Raw genomic sequence first — 13,189 nt, forward strand, 5'->3', positions numbered from 1 at the left:
CCAGAAAAAGATCTTATTTTAATTTTAATAAGCAAAGATGTTTTCCTTTTTCCCAATGGAAAAATTGGAAATTCTGGGAAAAACTGAAAAAACTCATGAAATATTTTCTTTTAGAATGATGAATGGAAATGCTTTTCAAGACTAAGTTTTCAAGCCACCCTTTATTCCCTCAGAAATGATTTTGAATATATAATATGAAGATTTTATATATTATCTATTTACAATTGCAATCTGTAAACATATACAAGATGCATTTCTGCCTCCAGGTTTGGAAATGTATACATTAAATAATAAACAAATATAAAATAAAATACATGAAAGGGTAGAAATGCCTGTTTCAATCTTTGCAATCTTCAAGTTTTTGAAAATCCATGAAGATCAAAATGAAGGTTCAAAATCAGAAAATATTCCAGAAACAAGTCTGCTTGGAAAGAACATTTTTAAGGATATTTTTGATTAAAAGACAAAATTGGTTTTGTGTGGTCAAATTTGTCCAGTTGCTATGTAGCTGTGACATAGAGAGTTGAAATAGCACAAGTTTAGTTTCAACCTGACACTGAATGAGCCAGCATGAGGAATGAGTGTTCTCATTATACAGTGATCTCTTATGCTGCAGACAGCATTTCTTTTAAAAAGCTGAAGACTTTGAAAGAAGTATGGCTGCTACTATGGACCTGTTTACGCATCCCACTTTCTCTTCTGATAAAAGCACCATACAGGTTTTTATATTGTTTCAAAAGCATTCAAAACCTGTTTGACCAGCTTCAACAAGATGACAAAAGAAATGGGTGATTTGTAGAGTAGGAAGCAATGCTCCTCCCAATCCACTCTGAAAAATTACTATGTCTCCAGCTTTAGAAGGAGGGAACATTGAAGAGGGGGGACTTCTTGTAAAAACTAGTTTATTCTGTTCCTGGAGAATGCAGACTCTGTGGGGGACATACTTGAAGTTCAAATTGTAAAAACTTCAATTGTATACTGCCATGTTAATTTCTCTTTTCAACTTTTATAACTCTAGCAGCCGCAACTATAGTGTTGTCCCATCTATGTCCCTCCTACTCCCAAATCCCCTAATGTCTATATCACCTCTAATTAATCCACTGCCATAAATGAATACATTCTTTAATACAATGCAATAACAGACACAGATATTGGATAAAAAGGCTGCAGCATATACATACATACACACACCCCTAAATAAACGGGTACCTGAACCGACATGGTAATTGCCAAAGACCAGGCTACACCACCACCTCCACTGCCCACCGTAATAACCAAGCAAGGCAGCATCGAACCCAGGCCCCCCCCCCCCCTCGCCTTATCCCCAAGCAAGGAGGTCCTCCTGAGGTATATGAAATGCCCCACCATGCACTGCCCAAGGCACCAGTCCACTGCTGACATGGACCGTGATGCACACCTGCACCATGTCTGAAACGCTCCTACCGGCCCGAGTAACCGCCATAGGCATAAGGTAGGGTGTGTCATTGCTTCATGCCCCCCACCAACATTTAGCTGCAGCCGACATCAACCCCCCCAACAACAATCCTTCCAAAGCCTCCTGTAGGGCATTGCTGAATATATTGTATCCAATGTCCAACCTAAACAAACCTTGACAACGGACATCCGCCCATTTGTGCCTGATTTGGCGATCATATGTCAATCTGACGATTGATCTTCCTGCGCCCTCTCCTCCACAGTTTCAAATCAGTTTCGGATGCGGAATAACGTCAGACCACAAGAAATGAGTATACGGCAACCAGGATGATAACTCAGCCAAGTCAATCTAGATCCTCATAATTAATTGCTTGCTTGATAAATCGCCAAGGTCATTACCCCCCCCAAATGTATTATGATGGCGTCTGGGGCCACCATCAAATCCCTCAAATGCCGAAGAAGGAGTGACAAATGGTCCCAAAGCATGTCTGGCTTGCCCATCCATGTCATGCCCAGCCCACGAGGTGCCAATCCCAAGTGCGGTCTATAGGGGGAATCGCGTGCTCTCTTAGCAGCTCAATGCACAAAAGCGTGTCCAATAATCCAAGTAGTCAATTTAGCCTGGTGCGAATCTGCAAAATACAGTTAAGAATTATGAGTAGGTATGGTCGTCCGGTCCATCCCGACACAAATATTGACTGCCGCAGATCTACATCTTCCTATCCACTGAATGGTGTTGATCCATAGACCGGCTTGCTCTGTACTTGTGGCCGCTCCAATCCTAAAGGAGTGTTTGGTAAGTTTCCTGGCATCCAGGCTGATTCTTGTTACAGCCATTCTAAGCGCAGCAGAGAACTGATATCTGGTCAACATGCACAAACAAATGTACACCTTCAGAGGGTCGAACAGATAGATACTTTTTCATGTTCGGGACAGGACAAGTGATGTATGCCTCAATCCGCTTCAAAGAAAGGATTGCACCCTTTCCTGCCTGATCAGGTTTCAACCTGTGTATCTTTATACGGTGTATATGCTGCATTCCGCAATAGTATGCCACAGGTACCTGGATCGTTCTTGTCGAATGCGACCAACTCACTCACATGTAAAGCTCCAAAAAAGGCCAGCGAGAAGGCAAAGCAAAACAGGTTGGTTTTGAAGGCAAAAGCGCAGATGCATGCCAAGAGCACCTATAGGGTCCCCAGCAGGTCGTGTATAATTGGCAGCCATGTATCCATAGTCGGCCCCAACTTTCGACAAACCTACGAACATCTTCTTCAAAAGGAGGGGCTTAGTGGGATCCCGCCATCTGCACGCCTTCGAAAAGAAGTTCAGACCTGCTGAATGTCTAATCACTGATGCCCCCATTTCCTTGGCCGAAGAGACACACTTTACCATCAGGTCAGCTGGCACTGGTCCAGGCCTCCAGCCATGTTGCGTTAGGAATCTTGTCATGTGGTCATAACTTCTGCAATATGCAGGCCATGTGGCCGGAGCCAAGGACCTGGCGGTTGGAGACCAATCATCCACAGGGGCTCTGGTATTGCAGTTCCCTGTTTTTCCAGGTGCTTGTGAAACAAATCCCACTTAGCATGAGATAAGGAATCAGCAATACCATTACAAACCCCTGGAACGTGCTTTGCCGTCACTGTAGTACTGATGTTCAAATCCACGAGGACAACCTCCCTTAGCAAGTCTACCATCTTGGGGCATTTAGCCGATTGTCTGTTCAAAATCTGGACCATCGCTTGATTGTCACACCAAAAAGTATATGTTTATCCCTCAATCTTTCACTCCATAATACGAGGGCTACCCATATAGGGAATAATTCCAGGAATGTGACACGTTCCTCATCAAGCTGACTTCCTCCCACACAGCTGGCCAAGGCTTGGCACACCATGGTCCCCTGGACAGAAATTCCCAAAGCCCCAGCTCCCTGAGGCATCTGCGTGTATATCCAAATCTCTGCTTGAGAGTGGGGGTCCTGCCACACAGACACACCATTAAATTCAACCAGAAACAATGTCCATATGGAGATGTCTGCACAAATATCCTTCGACACCCTCACAAAATGCAGACACCCTCACAATGCTGACTGTGGCAGCAGTCGCCCTCTTCAAGAAAACTCGCCCCATGGGAATTACTCAACAGGTGAAGTTCAGTGTCCCCAAGATGGCTTGGATCGATCGCAGCATGAGTTTGTTTGCTGTCAATGCCTGTCAGAACATTACCACAATTTCACCACTGTGTCATCTGGAAGCCTAGAAACCATGTTGATCGAATCCAACTCTATGCCAAGAAAACAAATGACTACCGAAGGACCTTCGGTTTTCTTGCATCCCAGGGAAACACCGAAGCCATCAAAAATGGATTGGAATTCCTGTAATAGGCATGTATATGCATCCCATTCCTTCATCTCAATGAATAAAAAATTATCAAGATAATGTATGATGTTGCTTGATCCTGCCCGCTATGATGTCACCCAATGAAGGAAAGAACTGAAGAGTCATGAAACTGAACATCCCACTTGCATGCATTTATCAAAGTAGTATTGGTTTCTGAACCGAAAGCCCAACAACGGGAAACTGCTCGGACGAACAGGCAGCAACCTGAACACTGACTCTGAATCGGACTTGGCCATTAAGGTGCCCACACCGCACTTCCTGAGCAATGCAGTAACCCAGTCAAATGAAGCATTATGCACTGAGCACTCTTCGAGGGGAAGCTATTCGATCGCAGACGAGCCTGGCGTGTAGAAGAGGTTATGGATAAGACGGAACTTTCCAGTCTCTTTTTTAGGGATCACTGCCAAAGATAATATGTACATTTTTTGAAAAGGCTGATGTGAAAATGGACCTGCCAACTCTGTGTCCAATTTTGCTTGTATGATGTCATATGTCATACCACCAGTGTAGCATTGGAGGTAGTTGTTCCCTCCAGGTGACCCTGGAATGGAATGGGGAATCCATCACGGAAACCTTGGACAATCTGTTGTGCCTCTCTGTTCTTGGGGTACCAGTCCAGCCAACAGATCATAGCCAACAGGTCAATGAGTGATGGTGCTTTACCAAATTGCTGGTACCTATCTCCCTTTTCCATCATCCCTCCCTCATTGGAGCATTTCGTGACCGGGTGAGGAGCAGCACGGGATGAATAAACATGTTTGAACTTGAGGTCCTGGAAGTTGCATGTTAATCTGTTGTAACGCCAGCAGATGTCTTGTACCTGTGCTGCCCGCGTGGTCAATGATGACTTCCTCAGCACCTGTGTGCATGCTCCTGCATTGCGTGTCATCTGCTTCACCCACAGGTTGACTTCCTGTCTTCCCCAAAACATGAAATGATTTTCTTCCATATTGTCCCAGAATTTATCATCATAATTCAGCCACACCCAGCCATCATGCTCCTTGTAAGTTTCGGGGATGTTGTTATCTGAATAACTTAGCATGGGGCCATACTGGGAGGGATCATCATGCCCTACAGCGCTTATCATATGCAGGAAGGTGCGGGTCCAATTAATGATGTTCCTAGGGATTCTTCTGACAGCACTGTGTGCTGCACCCTCAACCTTTGTCTTCCTCCTTGAGGCGCTCGGATGCCTTCCCGCTATGATAAGAAATATGTTAATGTAAGATTGCTTTTGAATTTTCCTGCGACGGGATCTGTGAACGCTCTCCCACAATTCTGACACAGTGTGAGCACTGGAGGACCTCTGGATGCTTCGCCGGCTCCTCTTGCTGGGGGCTGAGAGCTATTATTGACCACTGAGTCCTCCGAGGAGCTACCACTTGACCTAGAGCTGGCCCTACACTTGTGCTTGGCCATACATTTTTTTTTGTCACATGCTGTCTTCCCTCCATTAGCACGCAGGCTACCCTCAGTGCCCCCCCCCCCCCCTCTCTTAACTCACTCTCGTTGTCTTCACTGTTCTGGGCTGCCGGTCCTATACTGCCGGGTGCTGCGACTACAGCCAGAATCTATGGATTAAGCTATGTTCCTGGGTCCCTTTGGGCAGCAAATCCAACCTACGATACACCCATCATCGGATTCCCAAGAAATTCCTGAACCCTTGGCGCAGTGCCACCTTCTGCCGCTCCAGTGCTGCCCGAACTGGCATATGGAACATCCTGTGCTGTCTGCCCTTGGCTGTGTGTGATGCTGGTTCCAGGGATGGGAGCTTGCCAATGCTCCTATGGTGGTGGGTATAGATATGGACCAGTAAAACCGCCATTTTTATTTATTTATTTATTTGAAAGTTCTTATATATCGCATCCTCCAAAGTTCGGAGCGGTTTACAAAGGAACATACATAAAATTATTAATAAGCCATTTCATTAAGATAAACAAAATAATCCAATAAGAAACATACAAATAGCAATAAAATAAAAGTAAACAAAATTAAAAACAATACTGGCTAAATAAAATTGGGCAAGGAGTCGAGAGAAAATAAGAATGAAAAATAATTCTATACAAGGTGGTTTGTGAAATTAAGAGTCAGACAAATCAGATTTGAAAAGGTGTGTTTTAACTGCTTTTTTAAATTCTTTGGTATCGGTAATGAGTCGGACGTGAGCAGGAAGTGTTCCAGATTATAGGACCTGCAATAGAAAATGATCTTTCACAGGGAATGACTAGCCTGGTGGATTTTGGTGAAAGTACTTGTAATAGCATTTGATTTTGAGATCTTAGTGCATAAGAAGGGGTGTATAAGTGTAAAGTGTAGGGAAGCCAGCAATTTTTATTGTTAAGTAAGTTGTGAATAATATTCAGCAGTTTATACTGGATGCACCAGGTAATGAGTAACCAGTGAAGATTATATACAACAGGCATGATATGATCAAATGATTTGGTCCCGGAGAGTAACCTAACAGCAGTGTTTTGTACAAGTTGAAGCGATCAAAGTGATGTAGTCGGAAGACCTGCGTAAAGAGCATTACAGTAGTCTAAGCCAGTAAGTTCATAGATTGTAAGAGTGTCCGAAAAGCATCATGTTCTAGGAGTGATTTATTATGTTTTAATAAACAAATTTTGTAAAAAGAGGTTTTAACAACAGATTGAATGTGAGATTGCATGTTAAGTTTAGGATCGAAATATATGCCGAGATTCCTGGCTTTGTTGGTAATATTGATGTTAATATTTTCATCAGAAATATGTGTTGGTATATTATTGAAAGAAGGACTTCCTAGAATCATGATTTCTATTTCTGATGTTTAAGCTAAGTTTGTGGTGAAACAACCATGTTTTGATATAAGTTAAACAAAGGACGAGAAATTGTACTGTAGATCCCCAGTCATGACGTGTGAGGAAACAAAATTGTAATTCATCAGCAAATATGCGGTAGGAAACACCAAGGGTAGACAGAAGTTGACATAATGGAAAGAGGTAAATATTAACCAGGGTTGCAGAGAGCGCAGATCCCTGATGAATACCAGTATTTAATGAGTACCAGGTGGAGGAATCAGAGCTGATGACAACAGATTGTGTTCTATTAGATAGGATTTAAACCATTGTAGGACATTGTTAGCTATGCCAATATTGGATAGACGTGAAAGCAGTATATCATGGTTAATGGTGTCAAAACCTGCGGACAGATCTAAGAAGATGTACAAATAAGACGTTCTGGAGTCAAAGCCGCAGTGTACAATATTCAGTGGAGGATAGGAGTGTTTCAGTGCTGTAGTGTGATCGAAAGTCGAATTGGAATTAATCTAAAATGGAATCTTTGTCCAAGTATTCCGAAAGTTCTTTTAGAACCACAGATTCAATGATTTTTGTGATGAATGGTAAGGCAGAAATGGGAGCGAAAGCTGCTATAATCTTGAGACGTATTGATCTGATTCTTTGGTATCGGAGTAATTGTGTCTTTTTTTTTTTTTTTTTTTAGTGAGCGTGGAAGAACAACTATTTATTTTATTTATTTATTTAACAGTTTTATATACCGAAATTCTTGTAAAAAGTTACAAATCAGTTCGGTTTACATTGAAAACAGTAACAGTGCTTCAGAAGAGAGCAATTACATTGAACTAGGGATTCCAATAAAAACGAAGTAATTAACATTGTAACAGTAACAGTGTCTTGGAGAGAGCAAATATATTAAACACGTGATAGCAGAAGCTCAGATCTTGAACTGAACTGATCTTGAACTGAAAATAGAAAACTAGGGATTGCAGACAACAAGGGCTTGTACAAACTAAGATTGCAGACAACAAAGGCTTGTACAAACTAAGATTGCAGACAACAAGGGCTTGTACAAACTAAGATCAACATGGGCTTGCAAACTAAGATCATGGAACTGTGGGAACATATCAGGGTGTCACTCTACAATATAATGAGAGGCTAGTGGGGTTAGGATAAGGTATGAGATCGTAGTGAAGACAAAAGAATCATAGTAATGGAGCTAAATCTGGGCATGGAATTTTAATACAAAAGCGATGTAAATTATAGGGAGAGTCAAAAGTACTACTAATGATCGGGCAGATTTTAATTTATAGGATTATCTGACTAGGCAAAGGCCTGAACTAGAGGATAACGAGGATTTAACGATGTTTGCTATAAATGTCTTCCTTAATTGGTTTAAATAAGGCAATGGAGTAGGGGGAGAAAGGATAGGTAGAAGGATTCATTTTGGATATAATTTGGATTATTTCAGTGCTAGCAACAAATTCAAATGATTCCCAACTATAAAATGGTTTTATAACATGGGTGGTGAGGATAGATGCTGGAATTGTTTTCACGATTTTATGAATTTTGTCGTGAAAAAAGTTCATGAATGATTCACATAAGCTGAGATTTGGAAGCGGTTTTGGAAATGAGCGCTGTGAATTATTTTGTTTGGTTAAGGATTTAACCATATTAAATAGAATTTGGGGATTATTATTCGATTGAAAGATGCTTTTGGAAAAAAAAAAGGCTTTTTTGGCTGTATTGATAGACGTGTGATAGTTGTTTAGTTAATTTTGGTATAAGCTTAGGTTGTATTGAGATTTAGCTTTCCACCATTTTATTTCTAATTTATGGAGATGTCTTTTTGAGTGATCAGGGATTGAGAGAACAAAGGAGCATAGTTGGTACTAGTATGGAAAGGTTTCCAAGAGGATAAGATGTTACAAGAGGCCAGCATTGTCCCAAGCCTTAACCATGTTTGCAGTGTTATTGTTGGGAAGATTAAGGATTAACTGCAAAAGAGTATCTTTAAATGACTGAGAATCGATTGTTTTACGTCGATGAAAATGATTTTTCTTGTCTTTCTGAGGAAATGGCAGATTATTATCTAAAGTTATGTGGTTAATATTGCAACGGATTAGAAAGTTGTCTGACCAAGGAGCTGGACGAGTTGAACGAAAAGACAGAAAGGTTAATAAATATGAGATATAACGTATGGCCCACAGTATGAGTAGATGAGGTAATGAGTTGTTGCCAAGCAAGCGCATCCATGGCACTAAGGAAATTGTATGTAGTGTTGGATGGAGGATCTTGGTCCATGTATACGGTAAGTTAAAATCACCTAAGATGATGGTATTTTCTGGATGGGGTAAAGATGTGGCAAAAAATTCAATAAGAGGAGAGAGGTTGTACATTAAAAGACCAGGATGACAGTAAACTAGGCACAGGTTAAGACTGTCCAAAGTCAGGAGGATCAGTTTGAAAGGAGTGGGGAGACTAAGATGAGAGAAAGAAAAGGAAAAATTACGTTTATAGAAGATAACAAGGCCACTTCCTCTGCCATAGGGACGTGGGCGGTGATAATAGGTGTGGTTGGTAGGGCAGCAAAAATTAAGTAAAGAGGTGTCGCTGTCGGAAGTCCAGGATTCCATTATGCACAGGCAATCCAAATCAGAAGGGGCTAAAAAATCATAGACAACAGGTACTTATTGAGTAAACACAATGAAATGGGAGTAAAGGAAAAGGGATCAAATTGCTGCAAGGTCTCGGGCGATGAATAGGTGGAGGAAGAGCACCATAGCGGCCTTGACCAATAACTGTTGGAATTTGCATAATGAAAAGAAAGAGTGTAGAGCAGAGCAATCAAAGCAAAGTAAATAGGATGCACATGCACCTCTGGTGTCCAGGGCCCATTTAAGTACAGCCATTGCCCCTGCACTCCGCTACCACCTTCGGCAGCTCCGAAGGTGGTAGCGGAGTGCAGACCGGGGAACCAGAGCAAAGTTCAAGGCAGGCACAGTCCAGGTAATAGCCAGGAGAGGTATAGATGAAAGTTGATGGGAAATGCCAGTGCGTTGCTTCACTGTGGGGACAAATGGCAGGGCCCCATCCAGGGACTAAGCTGGGTCCACTGAGAACCCAAGCCACTCTGTTGCCATGCTGCGTTATTATAGTTCATGTATGCTGGATGGCCAATGTCATAACCTTGCTCTCCATATCCAAATTGCAAGTGTGGGCCCCCAATGGTCGACCATATGCCATTTATATTTGCGCTGCTCCCGTATCCCCAGCTGTGTGGAGGACCCTGTTGATGATTTGCGTTCCACCTGCTTTGTGGCTCTGCGCTTCCATGGGGGCTCTGGTGTGATGGAAGAAACCGGTGCCCCAACTGCTGTTGGTCATGTTCTGCATTCGCCATGATAATTGTGGTCTCCTTTGCTGCATGTTGGAATTTCGAGCTCTCCCACTCCTGCTGGGTCACATTTGATGGGGTCCCATCAGGACATCCTCCCTGGTCATTTATGTTGCCAACCTCCTGTCTCATCACTATAATTCCCCCTCATCTCCAGTCGACGTGCTCCTCACTGCTGCAGTTAGTCGTCTGTCTCCCCTTTTTTTCATACTGTGATTTTGTCTGGGCTTTCGGTGTGGGGATCGGTGCTGGAGCCATTTTGTAGGTGGCCCATGAACATAGATTGTGCTCCTACGTGGGCTCTGCCATGTCCACAACAGTGGGGGGAAAGGGTGGAAACAACCCAAGCTGCCCTCCCTTCTTGGGATTAATGACCCTCTAAATTGCTTGGAAATTGCTTCGGCCATGTGGCAAAGTCTTTGCCTCAATCCCATCTGATTCCTCCACCTGTCTTCTGTATGTTTGGTTTGTTTTTTTTTTAATTGCCTAGTGAGGATTCAAACCCACAGCCAGTGATACCGCCAAGGCTGTGTTCTGGTTCGTGCAAGAGGCTGTTCCTGGCCATATGGAGTTCCCTCCCCCACAATCAGACCACTTGTTGCCCTCAGATCAATGTTTCACTGTAACTTCACTCAACCTCCGCAACCCCCCCTCCCCCCCCCCGGAAACCAGACCAATTGAGCCGCCTGCCTACTGTGTTGTTAAAGCAGCAATCCAAGGGACCACACGGCAATTCCATCTACCGGCAATGTCCTGGATGCGGGCACAATCAAAAGCTGGCCAGGAACAAAGAGGCCGAATATGCCTCAGTCGCAGCTCTTTAAACGAACAGAGACATCATCAGCCTGTGACCGCTCTCTCCCCTCCCCCTCGCCGCATCATCAGCAAGTCAGAGAAGGGCCAAGGAAGGAGGGGGGAAGAGAGAGCTGCGTTGTGGCTCCCATCGCCACGACACAGCACTGGAGTCCCAAGCCGGCCAGCCATAACCGGGCCGCCACCCGCAGCGCACAGTTATAGGCGGGCTCTGGACATGGGGCCGCAGGCCTGCATTTCTTTTCATACTGCAAGAACTGGCTATAACTGAAATACTCTTAGGTACCTTAGGGTGCAGTAGCATCTCTATCAGTAATTACAGATAATTATTTTTAAATGCCTTACCTTTATTCTAATTATTTGTAATTATTAGAATAAAACAGGCATTTATACATTTTCATTTCAAAAATATACCAAATATTTAAATATTATATAAGTTATACATAATATAGAAACATAGAAATGACGGCAGAAAAAGACCAAACGGCCCATCCAATCTGCCCAGCAAGCTCCCACACTTATTTTCCCATACTTATCTGTTTCACCGATTACCAAGTTCAGGGCCCTTGTTGGTAACTGTTTGATTCGAATTTCCTGCCACCCCTACTGTTGATGCAGAGAGTAATGATTTTATTTATTTATTTATTGTTTTTGTTATACCGAGTTTCATGATAGGCATCACATCAACCCGGTTTACAAATAACAAGGAGTGTAAAGCATAACGTAACGTAAAAAACAATATTTTCAATAAGAACCTTGAACTTTAAATACAGTGAATCAGAAAAAGGGAGAGGGAAAGTTACAAAAAACAAGGAAAATAAACTTGGGATGGAAGGGGAGAAATTGAACAGCACAATATTTACATTTCAGCCTATTGATACATTAGAATAGCAAGTGAAAAAATAAGACTATAAAACGGTACATAGGTAATCAAATGAATAAATATGACACAGTTGTGAATGGTAATAGTATGATAAATATTCAGCAGGAATTAGTGAGAGAGGGTTTGAGGATGGTTGATTCGTGTTTACATTCCATTATTGCATACGAGTTAGTGCTAGTGAGAGGAGGTTTTATGATGGAAGTTGCATCAAAAGTGAAGCATAAGGCTTAATGATTAAGGGTAGTAAGCATCGCATCAAGCAAGTTACCCCGATCCTTGTTTATCCAGACTGCACAGATAATGGGAGACAATTTTCATTAAGCTAGCTAGTGGCAAGATATACAAGTACTTTTGTATCTGTGTAACTTGCTGTGAATTTTAACTACCCTGATAGACTCCCTTTGAATATTTGCTTCTACTTACACAGATACAAGTGTGTTCGCATACATTGATCCTAGCAGGAAAAGTTACAGACTTTGCCTTAATCATGGTTATTAATATCCTTACCTCATAAGGGCAATTCATTAATGCTTTAAGCACACTGACTGGCACATATGTTCTCTCTATTTAAACCCTTGCTTCTTTTCTATGCTCCAAGTTGTATTACTCCCTTGTTTTATTGTAACTGCATTCCTTAGCCTTCTCTTGTTTAATGTTTTATTACTACTATCATTATTATTACATTATTATTATTTTTATTATTATTATTATTAGGATCAATATTATTTTTTACCTTTTTGTTCCCTATCCACTTGTTAATTGTAAACCGACATGATGCGATACTTATCGCGAATGCCGGTATAGAAAAACTTAAAATAAATAAAATAAAATGTGTCCCACAAAGCCCATTTTTAGGAGAGATTGATCGGGGTAATTTTCACCCTGGAGGAACTAGCATGCTAACTGCTTAGATATTTATTTATTTATTTTATTTAAAGATTTTTTATATACCGGGGCACGTTAGGAAAAAACATCACCCCGGTTCACATTGTAACATAACATAGCAACAAGCTTTACAATAGTTTAATGTCAAACAAACAGGAGGTAAACTAGGTCTATAGAAAGAGGTTAAATATTAACTCTTTAAAATGAGAGAAGGAGGATGATTATTAAATCATCAACATGATGAGAGGGATATAAGCGGTGAACGCTTGGGAGAGGGATGTCAGCAGGGATGAAGTGGGAGGAGGTAGGGGGAGGGAGGGAGGAGGGGGGACAGGGATGTAGGAGGAGGAGAGGATGAGGGGGGGTCTGGGGTGGGTTAAGTTCGATAAAGGTGTGTCAGTCAGGTAGGGCGTAAGGGATCGGGTGTATATCTTAGGGAATAGTCGGTCAGGGTATGTTAGTTTGAAGAGCCAGTCAGTCAGTCAGTCAGGGTATGCTAGTTTGAAGAGCCAGGTTTTAAGATTCTGTTTGAATGTTTTATGGCATGGCTCCTGACGTAGGTGAGGGGGCATATTATTCCAGTGGGACGTCCCTGCTATGATGA

The 13,189-nt window shown here is 42.2% G+C and overlaps 1 protein-coding gene across 2 annotated transcripts in view; it reads right to left on the minus strand.

Moving 5' to 3' along the window:
* The window catches only part of ARFGEF1 (ADP ribosylation factor guanine nucleotide exchange factor 1), a 626,657-nt gene that overhangs the window by 501,768 nt on the left and 111,700 nt on the right, over positions 1–13,189 (minus strand). The window lies entirely within an intron of this gene.

Source organism: Rhinatrema bivittatum, chromosome 2, assembly GCF_901001135.1.
Source record: "Rhinatrema bivittatum chromosome 2, aRhiBiv1.1, whole genome shotgun sequence".
Taxonomy (NCBI): Eukaryota; Metazoa; Chordata; class Amphibia; order Gymnophiona; family Rhinatrematidae; genus Rhinatrema; species Rhinatrema bivittatum.